A 21,885-nucleotide genomic window follows, 5' to 3' on the forward strand; every position below is an offset into this window, starting at 1 on the left:
TGGTGAGGGCTGGCAGACAAGAACGAGCAGAACCTCTGGCTTTCTTCTATGAATCAAAAGCTCAAGTCACGGCCATGAGACCAGGAAGTTAAGCTTAGAATGCAACAACATCCCAGGAGCCTAGAGAAGCAATCATCCCCATGGCGGGTTCCACAGAACACCTCATTCCTGGGCCTTTCAGCCTTTCTCTCACTGACAGTGATGGAGAGAGGCAGTCTTCCTCCCAGAGTCAGCTGGTCTCAACATGAGCCCACGCCATGAATCCATAAAAACAGCTGGAAAGAGCTTTCTTCACTTCCCTGCATCTTGACACAAAAGACCTTCCCACAGTCTCCGTAAGAGCATTCCATCTGCGAAAGTGTGAGTCTCTCTGAAGCCTCCCTCTATACCCAGATCTTACACCCAGTGTATTCCTCTTTGGGGATCAGCAAACCCCAGACCCAGGACTCCAGAACTTTCATAAAGGTGGGCATAAACGTTCCATTTGTCCAAGTGTATGTGTCAGGGGAGGGGAGGATGCCAGGACTCTAGGAGCTGCAGACGTGGGAGAACCTCCACGGCTGGCCCCAGGAGCCAAGTGACGAGGCAGCCACTGTGGGGGATGAGCTTCACTGCCAGGCCCCACCCACTCTTCCCTCCCTCTTTCTTTCCCTCCTAGCACTCTGGTCTCCTAGGAGAGGAGGAGCAGCTCATACCACTTCTCCCCAGGGTTCTGTGCTCTCAGGGTGCCCCTGGCCCGTGCAGGGCTGGGGAGGCCACAGCTCTGAGGACACCTGACAAACGGCGAGACCAGGAAAGAGGAAAGGCCTTAGGAGAGAGCATTGTGACTTGAAAGTGGCTCTGAGAGTTCAGTGGCAGCAACCACCGCAGTGCCTACCCGCGCGGGAGTGCTGGCTGTCCCCAAACTTGGTCCTCCGGCTCAGGATCTCCTAGGAGCAATCCTCCCCACAGCCACCGGACATCCTGGGGGAAGAGTCATCAATTTCAAACGGCAGCGCTTCTCTGAAGAACTGGTAGGCGCCATGATGGTATTTGAATACTGTTAACATAACCTCCTTCATCTGTGTGCTGTTGGCTGTGAGCTGCAGGGTCTGTATGGGGAATTTCCCCAGGCCTTTCCGCCGCACCTTGATTTCCAACTGCACTTCATAGATGGTTTGCATATGCGTTTTGGTCAGGTCGAAGGCCCAATCCACGGTGGCTGGCTCCAGTCCAGACACTCCCTTACATTCAATGGAGACATTCAACCCGTTTCTGTCGTGTTTCTTGAACACTGGGAAAGCCTCCAGAGGGTCTCCGAGCCTGTTGGCAGCATCCACAGCATCCATGGCTGCTCGCTCCTCCAGTCGCTTCTGCTGCTTCTCCTTGGCTTGGCTTGACATTCTCCCCAGAGCGGCGGCGAAGGCGACCGTCAACTCCTTCCCACGCTGGCCGGCAGGGGGGCGGCAACGGCGGCGGCGGCAGAGCGCGGGCTGCATGTATGTTTTTAAAATACCATTATATTTTGCCGAGCAATCTCTAAACACACACATAGAAAGCTAATTTATGTGTTCTGTGAAATTATCCCCAGAAACTACAGTACAAGATGTTAATACTTAATTGGGTCAGGATTCTCTCTACCAAATTACCGATGTGCATGGATGAACGCCAATACACTATTTTTATAAATTTATAAGAATGAAAATTGTATAAAATGTATAATAATGACAAGTTTTATTTTTCTTCTTGTTTAGACCCTTCATTGCCCCAACAAACACAGTATTTTGTATGCCTCTAGGTCTGTCCCTGCCTTTTATTTGGACAACACTCATTGTCACCGAAATGTCCTTCATCATCTTTAAACTAATTCCCAAAGAACATCAATTGTCATTTTTCTCTCAAGGTCCAGGAAAAGTGAAGGAAATTAGACGAGACTCTCAGCAGGGGAGTACATCATTTTTCAGCTGGTTCATACCAATCTCTTGCCAAATCTTTCACCCAGCTTTCATATGTACACAGAGCCTAGTTTAATGGAAGAAACGATACAAACAATGAGGTGAAATGCTATTTATAAAATAGCCTTTTATTCACTGTCTAGAAAATAGAGCTCCAATTGGAAGTTTCAAAATGGGGTATTACCTCTGCTGCTTACATTGCTGAACCATAATAAGTTTTTATACTGGAAGATAAGTCCAGAACAACTGAGAATCACTCTTTCTATATAAAACGTTTAAAGAGCAAAATGTGCAGAAGATACAGGGAGAAATTAAGCCTGATTATATCCTCTGAAATGAAAAGGGGAAAATGTTCTAAATCCTAAACAAAGAGAGTATGTGGTCAGATAAGTTTAACTACTGCCAAAAACAATTTGATCAGCCATTCTTTCTAAGATGTCTGTATGACTTCTGAGAAACAGAGTACTTTTGAACAAAGATGAAATCGCCTCCACTGTGAGTGGTACCAGCTAGTCATATCCTGATGTGTCATAGAGGACAGACAGGGACTTAAACCCAATACAAAAGGAAGAACATGAAGAAAAAAAATAAAGGAAGCATTGATGATCAAACAGTTAATTGTTCACAGCAGCGATTATTTTTAAAAATCCCCTTCTACGTCTAAGCAACAGAATGACCCCGAACAATATGCAACAAAACACTGCAGAAAATTGTTTACCTTGAAACAAAAACGAAGATCATTCATTTCAAAGCAAAACTGCAGTGCACAGCATTCTATGGTAAAACTCAAATAACCATGTAAGCATTAAAGAACAATTCCTTTGTACAATAGAAGGGGAAAATATTAGCTAGAGAGTTCTACTTCTGGCCTACTAAGTCTAAGCATGTATTAAAGGCAGGAGAACTCTGAGGAAAGAAAAATTAAAAAGCAGAGACCAGCAATATTTGACAAGAGCTAAATTCTTTAATCCAGTTCCTGTAAGATCCCATTTAGATTTCCACATGAAACATAAACAGCCATGGAAATAGTTTTCAAAAATTATTAGGTCTACAAAATGTATGTACAGCTAGCAAAATTTGCATTAACCAAGTTCATATGTAACAATTCACATTTATTCGTTCATCCTGCCTAACCAATTCTAACTTCTGTAGTTTCCCTCAGAGTGAAAGAACATTCAAATATAGTTTACATTCCTGTGCACAAGAAATTAAGAATGTCTTGCTAGGTTAGTGCACACAAAATATTAAAAATACATTATGTACTTTTAACGTATAAGTATATACATGTATATATAAGTACATACATGTATATACATGTATATACAAATGTGCCTATGTATCTACCAACTAATGTATCAGAATTTGTATTTAAATGCAGTGTGAAATATTGCATACATATACAAAATGTGTATAACTATGTCTATATATGGTTACATATGAATATGTATTAATTTGTATGTGTGTGCAGTCAGTATGAGTATTTGTGTATACAGTTATGAATCTATTTTTATATATCTATGTATCTATCTATCCATCATCTATCTATCTATCATCTATGGAGAGAGGAGTCCATGCCCACTGAATAAGACAAATATGTTTGCTTCTTTAGGTAATACATGCATCACAATTCTATGTAGACACTGAGGTTGTCATCATGGCATCATAAACATTTAAAATCTTAATTGGTGACTTGCAGCTATAGATGTTTATTCCCCTGCTTCCTGATTGATTATAGATTGTAAAGAAAAGTGTGCTTTATTTATGGGTGAGCTCTTCAAACATGAGACAATGAAAAATTCTGAGACAAATTAGAAATGAAAATAATAAAACAGCATTTTTTAACTAGCCTCAGTTAATTTTTATGGATCAATTTTCCTTCTCACTCCACTGTAAACAGATACGGATATCTCCATGAAGAAAAGTAACTTTTATCCAGATAGATAGTTATCTGTTACCTTGAGAGGTAATAAGATCAATTTCATTTATGCCAAAAATTGTAATTTAAAATTATGTAAGTGGAAAGGAAATAAAGTGATGAGTATAATCTCAAAGGAATTATATAGCAATAAAAATAAACTAACTGTTGATGGATAAGGCAAAACATATAATCTTCAGATTACCTAGGTACACTTAGCATGTTAAAGTAATAATTTTGAGAGGCAGATGTTAAGACAAATATTAACCAACTGGGCATTGCTGGATTGAGAGAGGAAGACGAAAGTTTCTTTAAAACGTTTATTGAGGATATTCGAAACATCACTATGAATATATAAAGCAACTAATTCTGACCAAGAATAATGTCTAGCATTCAACGACTTACTTATGTTGGGCTGGCTAACCTTATAAATATCTTAAATGTTAACTCATTTAATTTTCACGAGAATCTTGTGAAATGGATATTATGTTTAAACCAATTTCAAAAATAAGAGCATTATGTCACATGGATATATATATATATATGTGTATGTATATATGTACATCATCTACTTTTTTAGGTAATTTGCTATTGTGTACAATATTTAATTTCAATGTTTGTTTTCCCCTAACATTAATATATACATACACATACACACATACATACTTATACACACCTACATGCACCAAATCCAGATATTTTCCTGGGTAAGAAATTCATCGTCCTTACTAAGATAATAAAATGTTTCCTTAGTCTCTCATGAAATTTTTAATGAATGTGCTATTATACTAGGGCTTCATGTTTTATAACTCTCCATCTAATTCTGGAAACTGTCTCTGAACTTATTCTGGATGCATTTAGAATGTACAATTTTATGAGTTTTGACCCATATGTACATATCTATGAAACTATCATTATCATTAAGATAATAAACATATCAATACCCTTAAAGTTTCCTGATGTTCATCATCCCCAAATGTTTTCTCATGTTCTTTGTAGTTTCTCCCTCCCAATCTTCCTTGCCCACTTCTGCATAGCCAGCTACTGTTTACTTTCTGTCACAAAGTCATTAGTCTTGGTTACTTTTTGGTGTTCCAACAGCTGTATAGTGATATCTCATGGGGGTTTTAATTTTGTATTTCCCAAATGACAGATGATATTGTGCATTGCTTCATATGCACAGATTTTCTCCCGTTCTATCAGTTGCCTGTTCACTCTGATGATAGTTTCTTTTGCTGTGCAGAAGCTCTTTAGTTTAATTAAATAAAATTTTTTGTTTTCTCTTTTTCAGTTTTTATATTCTTGATGCAGAATTTTTTAAATACACTGGTTGCAAGTCTTTTATCAGGTAAGTAATTCATTATTATGTATGATATTTTATTTTATTTCAATGTCCGATTCTTTGTACCCAACATGAATTCCTTTTTTTTTTCTTTTTGCGTATTTATCATGTATCTTGCAATCTTGCTAAATTGACTCATTAGTTCTAGTAGCACTTTGGTGAATTCCATGTGATTCTCCACAAAAACAATTATCCTATCTGCAAGTAAACCACCATGGCACACGTATACTTATATAACACATCTGCATGTTCTGTACGTGTGTCTCAGAACTTAAAGTAAAATTAAAAAAAAAAAAACCTAAGCTTCTTTTTTTATGTAAATGTATTTTGTTTTCTTTTCTTATGTTATTGCACTAACTAGAAGCTCTGGTACAAGGTGGAAAACAAGTAGAGAGAATAAACATACTTTATTGCTAATCTTAAAAGGAACGCAATTAGTTTCTTCTCATTAAGTATGAATTTAGTAGATGTCTTTTACAAGCTTGAGAAACTTTCCTTGTATTCTTAGTTTGCTAAAAGTGTTTTTGTTTTTATTTTCTAAGTCTTGAGGGTTTTTTTAATTTTAATTTTGTTTTGGTAAAATGCATTTGCACGTCTGTTGAGATGATCATATGGTTTTTAAATTTGATAATGTAGTAAATGACATTGATTTATTATGAAATGATAAACCGAACTTGCATCTCTGGTGTAAACTCCACTTTGTCTTGATGTATTATCTTTTTTTATATATTGCCGAATTTTATTAGCAAAAATTTTGCTAAGACTTTTTGCATCTCTGTTTATGAGGAGTATTGATATATGCATTTTCTTTCTTGAAATATCTCCATGTAATTTTTGTATTAGTAATAGTATTAGTAATAGAATATTTATTTCTTTTCAAGTTTTGGGAGAAAATGTGGATAGAACATACATTGTTTATATAAAGGTCACTGGTGAAAATATTTGAACCAAGACTGTTGTTTTGTGTTTAAAAAAATGTTAACTACAAATTATATATTTCTTATAGATATAAAGCTTTTCAAGTTTTAATTTCTTGTAGAGTGAGGGATTGTGGTTTGTACCTTTTTAAAAATGTCTTCATTTTACCTATATATATATGTATATATACATATTTATTTGAATACATGTTTTCATAATACTCCTGTATTATACTTTTTAATGTCTGTAAAATATGTAATATCATTTCTCTCATTCTTGGTATTTATCATTTATATTTTTACTTTGTTTCTTGATCAGGCTGGCTAAATCAATATTATTGATCTTCTCACAGAACCTGGTTTTGGTTTTCTTTAATTTATTTGTATATATGTTTTGTTTTCAATTTTATTAAATTTCACTCTAATATTTATCAATTTTTTTCTATTGTATAATTGATTTCATTTGCTCTTCATTTTGTTGTTTATAAGGTAGAAACTAAAATCATTTTCCTCTTTTTAATAGGTGTTTAGTGCTGTAAATTTCTTAAGTGCAGCTTTACCTGCATACACAAATTTTGATAGGTTGTGTTATGAGTTTTATTCCATTCAAAATTATTTCTAACTTTCCTTCGAGTTCTAATTTGACTCACAGATTATGAACAAAAGTTTTATTAAATTTTCAAGTATTTGGGAATTTTCCTGAGATTTTCTGTTGTTGATTTCTAATTTAATTTTCTTTTATTATAAGAGAATTTCTTTAGTACGATCTGAATTTTTGAAATTCTATTGGGACTCATTTTATAGTCCTAAATATGGTCTATTTAGTAAATGGATTTTTTTTTTTAAAGAACCTAAATGGGTGTGCATTTTGCTCTTGTTGGATGAAGTATTCTGTAATATCCATCAGGACAAATTATTTTATAGTGTCATTCATGTCTCTTACATACTTGTCCATTATCTTTTTATTTCTCCTCTCAGTTACTCAGAGGAAGATAATAACATCTCCGACTTTATTGGTAGATTTGTCTGTTCTCCTTGCCATTCTATGAGATTTTGCTTCGTGTATTTTAAAGCTCTGCTATTTGGTACATAAACACTTAGGATTTTTATGACCTTTCATAAAAATTACTTTTTTAACTCTGAAATATTCTTTATTCTAAAGTGTACATTCTCTGATATCAAAATAGTAACTACAATATTCCTTTTAGTGTTGGCATAGTATTTTTTGTTTTTCTGACTTTTCATCTATTTGTGTATTTATATTTAAACTGGATATATTGTACAATTTATATAGAGTTGAATCTTGCATTTCTATCCAATCCAACAATCTCTGCATTTTAATTGGATGTTCAGAACATTAACATTTAATGATTATTGCTATTATTGGGTTTAAATCTACCATCTTTCTATTTTTTATTTAAAGTCAATTATACTTTATTTCTTATATTAACCTTTAAATCAATGTTTTATTACACGGTTGATGCAAGTTTATTGTAGAAATATAAGAAAATTGAAACCAATATTTTTTACCTAAATTTTTCTGAATTTGAGAAAAGTCTGATCTATATATATGATAGTCTTTGAGTGCAGTGCTACAGGAGACAAAAAAGACATCATTGATCAACCTGATTCTTTTACATTCTGTTTTGTGATATATAACAGAAAATCCATGGCACTTTCCCTGGGTGGACTTTTTCATTAGAAATGAGAAAAAAATGCTAAATCATTATGGATGGATTCTTCAGTTTAATTAACTACAATGAACCAAGGTTTTTATATAAGCTATCATAATTAGATTTTGCTCTCAAATTTTGAGAACCTGGAGAAAAGAAAATATATTTTTATTTGAAGAAGTCTCCTTTCTGAAGTCTAAAAGTAATACTTTCCAGTTATGGAGAATTAACTATGTACCAGACATTGTGCTAAGTATTTCATACATATTTTATTTAATCTTCATAAGTAGCTCAAGGTAAGTATTACCCACTCTTTAACAAAAAGGAAAATTAATACAGAAAGATGAACTTGTTCCATATTACAAATCTTTTCCTCTTAACCCTAGGCTAGATGTTTCCTCTTCTTTTTCCTTTGTGTTACTCTCTTTTTCCAGTATGAGCATGGTTCCACCTCATCTAAATTAGAACAGGCATTTCTTCAAATTTCAGTGCAAAATAGCTGATATGAAAATAAGTCTACCTCCTGAACACCTGAACATCACCATTGAAATATCCCATAGTTGAGCGGCTCATAGTGGCAGGGAAATAGATGAAGTGCTTCATCTCTGTTCTAACTGAGACTGAGCCAGTATATTGTTCTGCTTCTGGAGATTATTTATTGCACCTCTCTGGCTAGACAGTCTGTGATATATCCATACAATGAATCCCTTTTACTTGTCTTCATTTCCACCTACTCCCCAGCGCAATTCTACTCAACTTTATGAATTTCTACATAACTGTTCTTCATTTAATACCTCTTCACAGGTCTACATCTTAAAAGAGGGCACATATACCCTTTCATTTCCACACTGCTCTGTATGAAGTCTTTCTTCCAAATCTTGTTTAAGTCTTGCAGATAATATTTGCTCACTTATTTTTAACAGCTCTATTGAGACATAATTGATATGCAACAAACTGTACATATTTAATGTATATGATTTCATGGGTGTGTACCCATGAAACCATCATTGCAATTGAGGTAATAGACATGTGCTTTATTTCCAGTAGTAAACTTGTATCCCCTACCCATTTTTTTAATAGTAAGAACTTTATATGAGATATACTCTCTTAACAAGAGTGCACAATAGAATATGGTTAACTCTAAGTACTATGTTGTACAGCAGATCTCTAAAACTTACTCTTCATGTATAATTAAAATTTTTGATTTTTTCTTTTTGGTCTTAAGTATTTCTTTGTTCCCTTTTCCCATGTTTGGATTGCGTATTAATTATTATTTAATTTTATCACCTTTGTTGACTCATTAACCATTATTCACGTTTAGTTGTTCTGTAGGATTTATTGTGCATATCTGTAACTTATCTGAATGGATATTAAATTGATATTGTGTTACTTTACATATGCATAACAACTTCCATTTTTCTCTTCCCAGCCTTTGTGCTTGCTATCTTCTTATTTCCACTTGCTCTAATCTCCACAATACATTGCTCTTATTTTTCCTTAAAACATTGAATTATGTCTTCAAAATATTTAAATAATAAGAAAAAAATCTCTATATTTATGAAGGTAGTTATCATGCCTATTGCTCTTCCTTCCTTTAAATCTTGGTTTCCATTCACTGTAACTCTCCTTCTGTTTAAAGGGCTTACTTTAACATTTTTTTGCAAATCTGATTGTGATAAATTCTTTTAGCTTTTTTATTTCTGAAAATGTCTTTATTTCACTTTATTGTTTGAAAGATATTTTTGATGGGTAAAGTATTCTAAGTTGATTTTTTATTTCTTTCAATACTTTAAAAATTGTGCTTCACTTCCTACTTACATTACCTCCAAAAAGAAATCTGTTTTCATTCTTATTTCTGTTCCTATTTATGTGATATCTGTTTGTTTTTCTCTCTGCCTGTTTTAAAGATTTTCTTTACATTCTTTGTTGCTGGCTTTCGCAGTTTTATTATTATATGCCTTGTATAATATTCTTCATGTTTCTTGAGCTTGCAGTTAAGTGATTCATTCACATTCTTTGGTCTGTAGATATTCACTTTCATCAAAGTTGGAAAATTGTGAACTACTGTTTTTTACAAATAATTTTTTTCTACCTATTCTTATTTCTCCAGGATTCTAACTACACATATATTTAGCTTTTTCACAGTTCATTTATGCTTTTTTATGTCTTTTGTTTAATTCTTTGTGTGTATGTGTGTTACATTGTGGATTGATTCTGTTGCTGTCTTCAAGTTATCAATTTTTCTTCTGAAATTTATAATCTGCCATTAATGTCATCCAGTAAATTTTTTCCATCCCAAGTCAGAAATTCAATCTCTAGAAATCTGATTTGAGACACTTTTATATTTCCATGTCTCCATTTAATATGTCCAATATATCCTCAAGATTTTTGAACATAGGAAACACACATATAACATCCTTTTAAATATTTCTTTTTGCATGGCTGGTAATTTTTTAATTAGATCCAAACCATTACACATTTTGCCCTGATGAGAGCTGATTATTTTTGTATTCCCCAAAATAGTTTTGGGTTTAGTTCTGGGATGTAGTTAATTTAAAAAGAGTTTGATTCTGTTGGGTCTTATTAGGGATGACCAAACAAGCATTTACTCTAGGATTAATTATTCCATCCCAGAAGACATAACCCTTCTTAATATTCCAACCAATGCCCCATGAGTTATAAAGGTTTCCACTCTGGCTGTGGGGAATAAGTACTCTTCTCAGCTTTGTGTGAGCTTTGGCCATTGTTCCCTTAGTCCTTCCATGTGGTTCTTTTCACTTCAGGTATTTACTGACAAATCAAGATTAATTAATATCAAGAAAATGCTTGAGGAGAACCTTTACACATCTCTAGAGTTCTCTCTTTATTCAGCCTTCTCTCCCATACTCTGACCTGTGAATTCTAGCCTCTTTGGCTTCCCTGAACTCTTAGCTTAGTCTTTTCAGTTCTGGAAGACAAATAATCTCTGCCGGGATACTGCCCTTCCTGGCCCTGCTCCACAGCATAGAAACTTTCTCTAGCCATTAAGCTGGAGAAATCGTAGCTATATCCTTGTTTGTGTCCTGTCTCTCAGAAACTACTGCCCTTTATTGCTTGATGTACAATTGCTTAAGAACTGTCGTTTCATATATTTTTCTTATTGTTTAGTTGTTTCAAGAAGGAGGGTAACTCCAGTTATTATAATTCCAACTCTGCTAGAAGCAGAAGTTAAAGACATTTACTTTTTAAATAATGGAACTGCATTGTATATGCCATTTTTCATTTTTCTTTTCACTCGTATAAAATTTCTTCGAAGTTAATCATGTTTACTGACTGTTTAAAGAAGAGTTTTAAAAGAAACTATTTCTGTTTCTTTAGAAAAGAGCACAAATTTTTATAAAGGTAAGTCTTCCAATGTTTAGAGTATCTGGAAACACAACACCAAGATATATTAAAGATTAAACCTATGAAAAGATCCATGGATAAACCTTTTGTTTTAGTTTACTGAGATACTACTGAGAGCCACCGTGATCAATAAATGAGCATATATTTGTACTTTCCATATTTCCTCTAAAATCAGTAATTTGGCATGTAAGTCATGGGATCCCTTTCAAGGACAAAAGCAGATTGGCACAAGTGTGATTAGACTCTAATTATATGGAGTTATATGGACCAGAGATTGAAGAAACAGCATAAGTACTATTATACACTTTGGGTTTATTTCAACAAGCAAAAAGTCCTTTAAATGCATTACAACTTCTTCCTGTACATTCATAATACAGTATGTCAGAACTGTAGAGCTGAAGATAGTAATTAAACTACCGCTCCAAGTGTGTGTGAATCATGTAAGAGCAGTTCCATTGCAGGAGAGATTGTTCAATAGATCTGTTTTAAAATGCATTAGCGATAATCTTTTGAAGTAAGGAAAACCTAGATATTTTATTTGGAAAAAAGCATTTAGCAAATATCTATCTCTATCTATCTATCTATTTATCTATCTATCTATCTAGTACGTATCTATTTTCTGTGCTTGATACCTCACTCCTTGGATTTGAAGCCCATTAGAACTGTGTGCTTTCAGTGAAGCAACTTAATTTCTTTATGTTTCTATTTTCTCTGTTTAGAATATGAGAAAAATCATTTTTTTCAATAGAAAAAAAAAAAGAAAATCCACAGAAGCCCATAACACAATGTTTGGTGTATTTCTTCAATAAATTTTATCTATGAATTTCTGCTGAAATCTTTATCTTAATCATTACTAATTATCTATGATTTTTCTCTCTGCACTATGTCAGTCCAGAAAGGAAGCAGGTTTTGTTCATTTCTTTGTTTATTTTCATTCACCCCACTTAACACAAAATTATTTCATGTGAGCATACTTGATTAATGTCTTGAGGAAACAGAAAGGCATTATATTACAGCACTGCCCAGCAAACATTTTTAAAAATTGAATTATAACTGGTCATAAATATCTGTAACTCATTCTAGCTTCTGAGAATTCTTCACAGGTAGCTATTTCAGAACAATTGCTCAGATCCTCTTCCCATCTCCCATCTGACTGTACCCACACACAAATTCTGTTAATTTCTCACACAGAATAGTCCAGCTCCAACTCACTCTTTCTCTTCAGCCTCATATTTTTGTCTACATAGCTTTATTAAGTGTACTTCTATTCCTGAATACAGATTCCTGAAATGGATTCTGTAATTAGCTTTTATCTAATATTTATCTTATAGAACAAAGGAAGGAGGAAAGCAAGAGAGAGAGAGAGAAGGAGAAGAGAAAGAGGGGAGGGAAAGATAAAGAAAAGGAAGGAGAAGAAGAAGAGCAGAGAAGGAAGTCTTGAGAAATCAGTCCAGTACAGTATAAACAAAGTCATTTTAAGGAAATCTCTTCATTTGATTCAATATAAATGCTGTGCTTTCTTGCAAAAGGCATCCAGCTCAAAATGATCTTTTTCACTGATTAAAGCATATTTTGTCTGAAATTGCTATATAAATTGTCATCAGGGTGCCCAGATGCTGAGCTTCTTCCCAAGTTACCCATTGTGTGCGAGTCTTCAGTAGAGGACACTTGATAATAATGCTTTTCCCAAACAACTCATTGCAAAACAAAAAAAGCTGGATCATCTGACCTCTAAGGTCCTTTCCAACCTTGAGATTTTAAAAGGCGGTGATTTCCTTGTGTGTATACAAACCTCACAGAAAATTTAGAAATTTTATTAGGTCCTATTCAAATTCCTGGAAAAAGCTAAATGCTGAGCTTTTAATGTTTCACTCAAATGGATTTATATGCAAATGTTAGCATAGATGTAGCCTGTCTGTATTTATTGTCTTGATGATTATTATCTATGGGAACTTCTTTAAAATATCATTACCATATTATCTAAAAGAGCCCAAAGTGTGAAGACTCTTTAGGTTCAGCATTATCTATGAGTGGGCGTATTTGTTTCATGTGTTTAGAAAATGATCATTCGAAGGCTTAACATAGTTCTTGGAACAGAGTATCTCTCCTTGAATTCACCTTTCAAACATTAAAATAAAGACACTGTTATCTGGTTTTTCTTGCCCTGGTTAGGATTCTACCAGTGCTGCAGTATTTGGGTATGCTACATTTATTTATGTCTTTTCCTGGGGCTTCTTTCACTAACTGTTCATATTTTTCTTCCTTTGTTATTTTATGCCCTGTGGCATAGCTCAGTCAATCAGTTTTTGCAGTCAGGGCTGATGCTGCAGGATTCAAACAAAGGCCCACTAGTAACAAAGAGAAACAATGGCAAAAGCAAGCTGTAGTCTGTATATCACTGGATCAGCTGATCAATCCATGATTGAATTGTTTTTAAATGTATGTCAATTCAAGAACAGGGCTCAGAGATACATATTTGAAGCATGAAAGAAAGGGAGAGGTGTGGTTTCAGAAGGGTTTTCTTCATAACGGTGTTAAGCTGACCTTGCATTTACAGATAGAGGATCAGGGAAAGCTATATGAAAATGTGAGCAGTATGAATAAGTGCTGTTTATAGAATGCTGTTTTAATACCCTTGCTAAAGCTGAACAATAGTAAGAGACAAAGCTCTGAAAAATGCATGCCTTTCCCTGTGATTGATCCTTTTATCTTCCCATTCCTGCAAGATGATAAAAAGCATTTACAGGGCAAACAAGCATTAGTGCCTTTATTTTCCTCAAATATGAGAAATCTTCCTTATTTAGAATTTTGCTATTAAAGCATTCACCATAGGATTCTATTTTTCTCCTAGTTGAAAAATAGAAAAGAATTTAAGACTGTGAAGTGGAAAGCTGACTTCTGTATAGAAGCCTTTTATTTTATTTGTCATTTGTAATTAATGAACTCATTCTTGGCACAAGCATGACTGGAACGATGGTAAAAGTAAAATAGACTTTGAAGGAAGTGGGCTTGGGTCTAATATAGATAACATTAGATGAAAATACCCAGGACTGAGTAATAAACAGGGAAAAGTAAGTGTTCAGTGTACACTGATTCCCACCCCTCTTGTTTTTACTTTGCTAGTTCTAGGCTTCTCTATTAAGTCATAATTCCATAATGCACATTGTATATTGAATGGGAAAAATAGTATCTATTTAATATCGACATTGTATCAGATAGCGAGCTAAATGCCTGTCACTCAATTCTTGCAGCTATTTATCGGGATACCCCACCTTCCTTGCTTAAGAAAACTGCATTATGTAATCATTAATAACATGCTCACTGCACTTGGCTCGTAAGTGCCAAAAATGAGGTGTGAAACAGATATGATTAAATCCAAGGATTGTGTTTCTCTACCTCAATGATTCTCTCAATGTTAGGGCAAATCAAAATTCCTTGGAGAGCTTGTAGAAGACACGTTGTGAGGGCACATCCCCAGAGTTTCCATTCAGTAATTTTGTGTGGGACTGGAGAATCTGTATTTCCAACAATGTCCCGGGTGATGTTGATGCTGCTGGATTGAGGACCATACTTTGAGAACCACTGCTCAATACTGAGCTGCTTTTCCTCAGAAAGACCCACTTGGGGTATTTTACATTTTACTGTGGACAAGATTTACAATTTCAGGCTAAATGTTTGAGAATCATTTGAAAGATGAAATACTACATACTGATGAATTAAATTTTATTAAATTCTCATTTCATATGCATCTAGAAATTTGCATGATATGGGGATTAAAATAATGAATAAAATATAATCCCGGTCTTCCAAGAGCTCATCAACTAGTTGAGATTATAGTCATAGATAAATACTTAAATCTATCATTAGCAAGGCAAACATCGTAAATGCTTTAGGAGAAGTCTTTTTAAAAATGTACTTTGGGAATATGAGATAGGAAATTCTTTCTTAAAAAAATTGCAAAACATCCTTACATACCACTGGTTTAACACTTATGCCACTTTCTCGTGTCTCTTGCCTTTGGATGAAACTAAATATACTCCATTTACTGTGGCTACCTCTTCAAATCCCACTTACACTTAAGTCACAAAGTAAGACTTTCACATCAAACACATTAGTAAAATTGCACTAGGAAAATTCACCACAACCTTTTAATGTTAACACCTAAGAGTGTGAAAATACCTCTTATGTTTCCGCAGCATTAGATATGATTGATCCCTGTCTTCCCTGTACTCAACCATCCTCTCCCTTCTCCACCCACACGAACTTCTCAGCTCACTCCTCTTTGTTGGAACAAAACTACTTTTGCCTCCATCTAGTCTTTATAAATTTTCCCTTGGCTCTCATACCAACCAAGTCACCTTCGATCCTATGGAGGAATGATTTTTATTAAAATGTGAGTCTATTCATGTTACTCTCCTGCCAAAAACATCCACTGAATCCCAGTTGCCTAAAGGCAAACAAGGCTTCTAATCATCTGCTCTGATTCTCCATCTGATTCCTTGCGCCTCTCTCTAGTTTCCCATCTGAAAGCTGCACCTAAGCTCAAATCATACTTGCTAAATGAAAATACCCATAGGCCCTAAAAGGGGCCACACTGTGGTATGTTCTATGCCTTTAATCATTCTTACTTCTCCTTAAGAGTCCCATCCTGGAACTGCTCAATTCCAAGATCTCCTTTCCTATAAAGCTTTCCCTAACAAACTCTGCCACTTGAAGAAATTATGTAACCTTTCTGTTCTGTCATCAGTACAATGAGGATGATAGTATTGACCTTATAGAATTCTTATGCTCGGGACCTAACAGTGTCTGGCAGAACATATCATCCACAAATGGTGGCTACTGTCGTGGGACTCTGTTTCACCAGTCTTCTGTCCTGTGGTGGAGAATCTTCAGGTATTCTATCTTCTCTCCATGTAAGACTGGAAGATTACCCATCTCTAGCAACTCATATCTGTTTTGGGGGACATTATAGACAGGGCCAACTACATAATTTGTAGGGTCCAGTGCACAACAAAAAGGCAGGACCCTGAGAGGGGCAGGAAAATCAATATGTCTTTTCATGGCAGGACTACTTCAACATACAGATAATTGAAGACCCTCAAGAGATTGCAACCTCTGCTCTGGGGACACTCGCCACCCTGGATCATGGCTAGGTGACAGCCAAACCCTTGTGGCAGCACAAGGCTGGAAGGAATGGCCACTTTCTTGCCCTACCATCAAGAGGCCAGTGGCAGTGCAACCCTGCCCCTTTCACTCTCTGTTTGCCAGTGCCCAGCCTCCTCCAAGTGTGGAGGACTATGATGGAAGGTAGGCCTCCCCCCATACCGTTGTGTCAAGAGAGAAGTTTGGGGAAGAGTAGCCTGGGTCGAGTGAGCATGAGGGGCTGTGAAGCAGGTCTCAGAGAACCTTTTCCCAGCGAGGAGGTAGGAGGCAACATGTCTGGTGAGCTTAAGCTCCAAGTGCCCTGAGCATGCTCCCTTGTCTTACCAGAATTCATGTCCAAAACACAAACTTAAAAATAAAATTATTAAGAATTTTCAGGCCGGGTGCGGTGGCTCAAGCCTGTAATCCCAACACTTTGGGAGGCCAAGACGGGCGGATCACAAGGTCAGGAGATCGAGACCATCCTGGCTAATGCAGTAAAACCCCGTCTCTACTAAAAAATACAAAAATCTAGCTGGGCTAGGTGGTGGGCGCCTGTAGTCCCAGCTACTTGGGAGGCTGAGGCAGGAGAATGGCATAAACCTGGAAGGCAGAGCTTGCAGTGAGCTGAGATCCGGCCACTGCACTCCAGACTGGGGGAGAGCGTGAGACTCTGTCTCAAAAAAAAAAAAAAATTTTCAAAGGGCACTGCAAGCATGTGACCCTTCTGAGCGCAGGCCTCCATATACTGTGCTGCTTCAATGCCCATGAAGAATGCCCTGAGTATGTGTATCCACGACTGATTAAGAAGTGTGGCTCACTCCATGGACCACATTGGACTGAATCCTGAGAAACACGAGACTAGTGCTTCTGCTCAATGATGAATGACCAACATGCTGGCATCTGTGAATTCTGACCTCCACGCTCTCCCTAAAAAACAGATGATAAACAATCTCATTGCAGAGAGGAAAGTCATGTAAGATACCAGTTCAGACAGTCAAACCAGCTCCTCGGAAAGGTGGGGTGTGCAGGCTTTGGCTGTTTTCCTTTGTGGCTCCCTAGCTCTGGGTATAAAAATTATCACTGAATCTAGAGTCTGGCAGCCTCCATATGCTCATTTAGATTCTTTGTATATCCATATAAAAGTTTTCAGTTTTCTTTAGGCGTAATTAACAAATAATAATTGTATATTTTTAAGGTATATAAAGTCATGTTTTGATATAACCTTTATGTGGTGAAATGATTACTACAATCAAGCTAATAGACATATCCATCACCTCATTTGTTTACCTTTCTCTATGTGTGTGTGTGTGTGTCTAGTGAGAACATTTAAGATTATTATTATTATTAATATATATATATTTTTTGAGACAGAGTCTCGCTCTGTCGCCCAGGCTGGAGTGCAGTGGCGTGAGCTTGGCTCACTGCAAATTCAACCTCAAGGGTTCACACCATTCTCCTGCCTCAGCCTGCTGAGTAGCTGGGACTACTCCACCACCATGCCCAGCTAATTTTTTGTATTTTTAGTAGAGACAGGGTTTCACCATGTTAACCAGGATGGTCTGGATCTCCTGACCTTGTGATCCGTCCACCTCAGCCTCCCAAAGTGCTGGGATTACAGGTGTGAGCCCCTACACCTGGCCCACTTAAGATTACTTTCTTAGAAAATTTCAAGTACCTAACACATTCTTATTAACTACAGTCATCATGCTGTACATTAGCTCTCCAGAACTTATTCATCTCACAACTGCAAGATTGTACCCATGGTTTAACACTTCATCTCCCTCCCTCCACCTTTGGTTACCATCCTTTGACTCTGTTTCTATGAGTTTGACCACATATAACTGAGATCATGTAGTATTTGTCTTTCTGTGTCTGGCTTATTTCACTTAGCATGATATTCTCCAGGTCCATCCATTTTGTTGCAAAACACAGAACTTTCTCTTTTTTAAGGCTGAATAATATTACATTGTGCATGTATATAAGGAGTGTGTGTGTATATATATAGTGTGTGTATATATGTATATGACATTTTCTTTATCCATTCATCTATCAATGAACATTAGGTTACTTCCATATCTTGACTATTATAAATAATGCTGCAGTCAATACATATGAGGATTGCAGTGATTTCTTCAAGATAACGATTGTTTTGGAGACATATGTATACACACAGTCACACATAAACACAAACACGTATATATACACATGTATCCCCAGAAGTGACATTACTAGATATATAATAATAATATTTTTGAATTTTTTAGGAAGCTCCATAATGTTCTTAATAATAGCTGTGCCAATTTACATTCTTGCCAACAATGTATAAAGAAGGTTTTCCGTTTGTCCACGTTTTCAAAAACGTTTATCTTTTGACTTTTCGATAATAACCATCCAGTGTGAGATGACATTGCATTTTGATTGGCATCCCCTTGTTAAATAATGATGTCGAGCATCTTTTCATATACCTGTTGTACATTTCTTATGTCTTATTTGGAAAAATGTCTGTTCATATCCTTTGCTCATTTTTTAATTGGATTTTTTTTTTTAAATTGGATTTTTTGATTATAGAGTTGTAAGTTCCTTTCAGATTTTAATATTAATCCCTTCTTAGACTTTGTGATGGTTAATATTGAGTCAGATATATGATTTGCAAATAGTTTCTCTGCGTCTTGCCTTTTCATTTGATTGTTTCCTCTGCTCTGCAAAAACTTTTAATTTATTTTTAGTTTAATTGTTTATTTTTCCTCCCTTATTGATTTGGTTAAGACTTAAAATAACATATTTAATTGGCAATATGCTATGGCCAGCAAAAAGATATACTGTGTGTTCTAAGAATTGTTCTTGAGTTTAAGAGTAATACCTATAAGATCTTACATTAACATGATTTATACTATAGTTTTTTTGATAGATGCTATTTATTATGTTAAAAATTATTTTAAATCTATTCAGCTTAGAGATTTTATTATAAATAAGTGTTGCATTTTCTTAATTTTCAAAGGTGGTGGCTATTAAGATAATTATATTCTTCCCCTTAAAATGGTAATACGATGAATTCTAATCATGGATGATCCAATTTGAGTTACCCTCACATTTCTTGGTTATACCCTTGAATAAATTATTATTTCTATTTTGTATCCACTGGCTTGCTTGCCAATATTTAAATTTTCACATTAATGCTCATTTCAGTTTACATCTTTCTGTCCAGTATTGATACTGTATCTTAATGAGTTTTATTAAACTATTTGGGTAGCTTACTCTCTTTTACTATTTTCCAGAATATTGTATATGAAATAGGGATCATCTCTGACTTAAAGGATAAAAATACTCCCTTGGCAAATCATGATAAAAAGTATGTTTCAGAAAAATATTTAGATTTGTTGTTAAAAGGCTTTTCATGGTTGTGCTAAAAACTTAGACAGAAAACACTGTATTTCAATTTTGTATTATTATATTTTTAATATGTTTTTATTTTTTGTTGCTTAGTTCTTTCAATAACACTTCCATTTTATTAGTAATGTCAAATAAATTGTTTTTACTTTTGTGATAATTTCTATTTTTAATGAATTTTCTTTTATTAATATCTGCTAATTTTGTGCTTATTTTTATTTACTGGCTTCTTTAATTGAATGTTTAGCTATTAAATTTTAGTCTTCTTTGTTCAATATCTAATTAGCTTTTCTCTCCTACTACTTTTAATATTGTGTATTCTATTTCTAATCTTTTTTCAGTTTTTTTTAAAACTTTTTATTTTGAAATAATTATAGACTCACAGGAAATTGCAAAGAAATGTACAGGAAAGTTCTAGGAGCCTTCCCTCTTGTATCTTCCAATACTAACACCTGACACATCTATGTAGTACAATATCAAGCCCAGGAAATTGGCATTAGCACAATCTATGCAGTTCATTAGGACTTCACCAGTTATACATGCACTTGTATGTGTGTGTGTGTGTGTGTGTGTATGTGTATGTGTATGTGTATGTGTACTTCTACACATGCAGTCTTTTGGAACTACACTAAAGGTAATTAACTGTATTAACACAAATATCTCTTGTGTTATATTATGCCTTATAGGAACATCTTCCACTTTCCATTCCTGACCCTGGGTTGACTTATTATTTTAATATGCAATTCAACTGTAAGCTTTTAATAAAATCTGAAGTTAACCACTTTCTTCACTGTATTCCCAAATATTAAGTGGCATTGTTTTCATTCATTTTTTAAAAAATGATTTATTCAGAATTAAGTCATTACATTGCTCAATTCACTGTAAATCTTCATAGGTACAGTATTACATTGAATCTTTCTAACCTAAGATACACATGACTGAGTTAACCATGTTGTCCTTTGTGGAGAGACAAGAAGCTTCTTCTTTGCTTCTCTCTATCCTCTATCTCTGGGTTGCTTTGCCACCAGATTTATGCTTCATCTCTCCCTCTTTTTTTAGACTAACAGATATTCACGCTAATAAATTTAACATGTCCTTTGATTCAGTCTTACATATATTTAGTACAAAATATGTTAACGCTTGAAAAGCACCCTATGTTTTAGTAATGTTTTGTGTATTTTAAAATAATTGTTCATTGTATTTCCAAATTCTAATTTATTTCACTTCATGCTGAGGGTTCCAAAATTAATTATTTTATTTACATACTTCTGCTTTATTAATTTTGCCACAAATTTCACTAATTTAATTTACACTTAATCCACACTGCTCAATTTTCCCTATGTGGATTATTTTTCATTTTTGCTGATTTCTTTTGATTGCTACTTTTTAAAACAAATATTTGAAACGTATAACTATAAAGCTTTTTTACCCAAAGAATATTTATTCTATCTTTGTTTTTACATAGTACTTTATGCCCATAATGATAATCTAGTTTTTAATTTCCCTTGAAAATTTGAAAATATTATTTCATTGTTTTCATTTTGTTTTATTTCTGTAATATATTAAATATGGATTACAAATTAAAAACCCGTTATGTATTAAATACATACAAGAATATATATAATGCATGTGTAGGGTAAAATGTATAAAAGTGGAGTGAACAGTAATATATTCACTACAGTCTAAGAAATAGAAATTTAGGTGTAATTGAAGCTTTATACCTTTCCATTCAAAAGATATGCAATCCTGACCTTTGTGTTTTTCATTCCTTTTGTTCCTATTTTGTGGGGTTTACTTCATATGCCTACGTTCAATAATGTATTCAGTTTTCCACTATTTTCAAATTTATATAAATGGTATTAGCTGTACATGTTAAGGACTTCCATTTTCAGTCCACTTTATATTCCTGAGAGTTATCTATCTTGATCCCTATAGATGCATATAATTTATTTTCATTATTGTGTAGCATTTATTGTAGTATTGCTATAAAATATATTTATCTATTCTCTCATTGATCATGCTGTTTTCTGGATTTTATTTTATTTTGTTTTGACAATGAAAGCTGCTATAAATATTCTTGAGTATGTCTTCTGAGATACATTTGGAAGGTTTTTTCCTGGGTAAATGCCTAGGATGGCTTGCTAGATCTGTGTGTATGCCCATCTTCAACTTTGCTGGATGATGTTAA

At 34.6% G+C, this 21,885-nt stretch overlaps 1 pseudogene; it reads right to left on the reverse strand.

Annotated features, from left to right (window-relative positions):
• Window positions 1–600: 600 nt before the first annotated feature.
• On the reverse strand, window positions 601–1,544 carry LOC119618412 (N-alpha-acetyltransferase 40 pseudogene; annotated as a pseudogene).
• Window positions 1,545–21,885: the final 20,341 nt, after the last annotated feature.

The sequence above is a fragment of the Chlorocebus sabaeus genome, chromosome 18 (assembly GCF_047675955.1).
Source record: "Chlorocebus sabaeus isolate Y175 chromosome 18, mChlSab1.0.hap1, whole genome shotgun sequence".
NCBI lineage: Eukaryota > Metazoa > Chordata > Mammalia > Primates > Cercopithecidae > Chlorocebus > Chlorocebus sabaeus.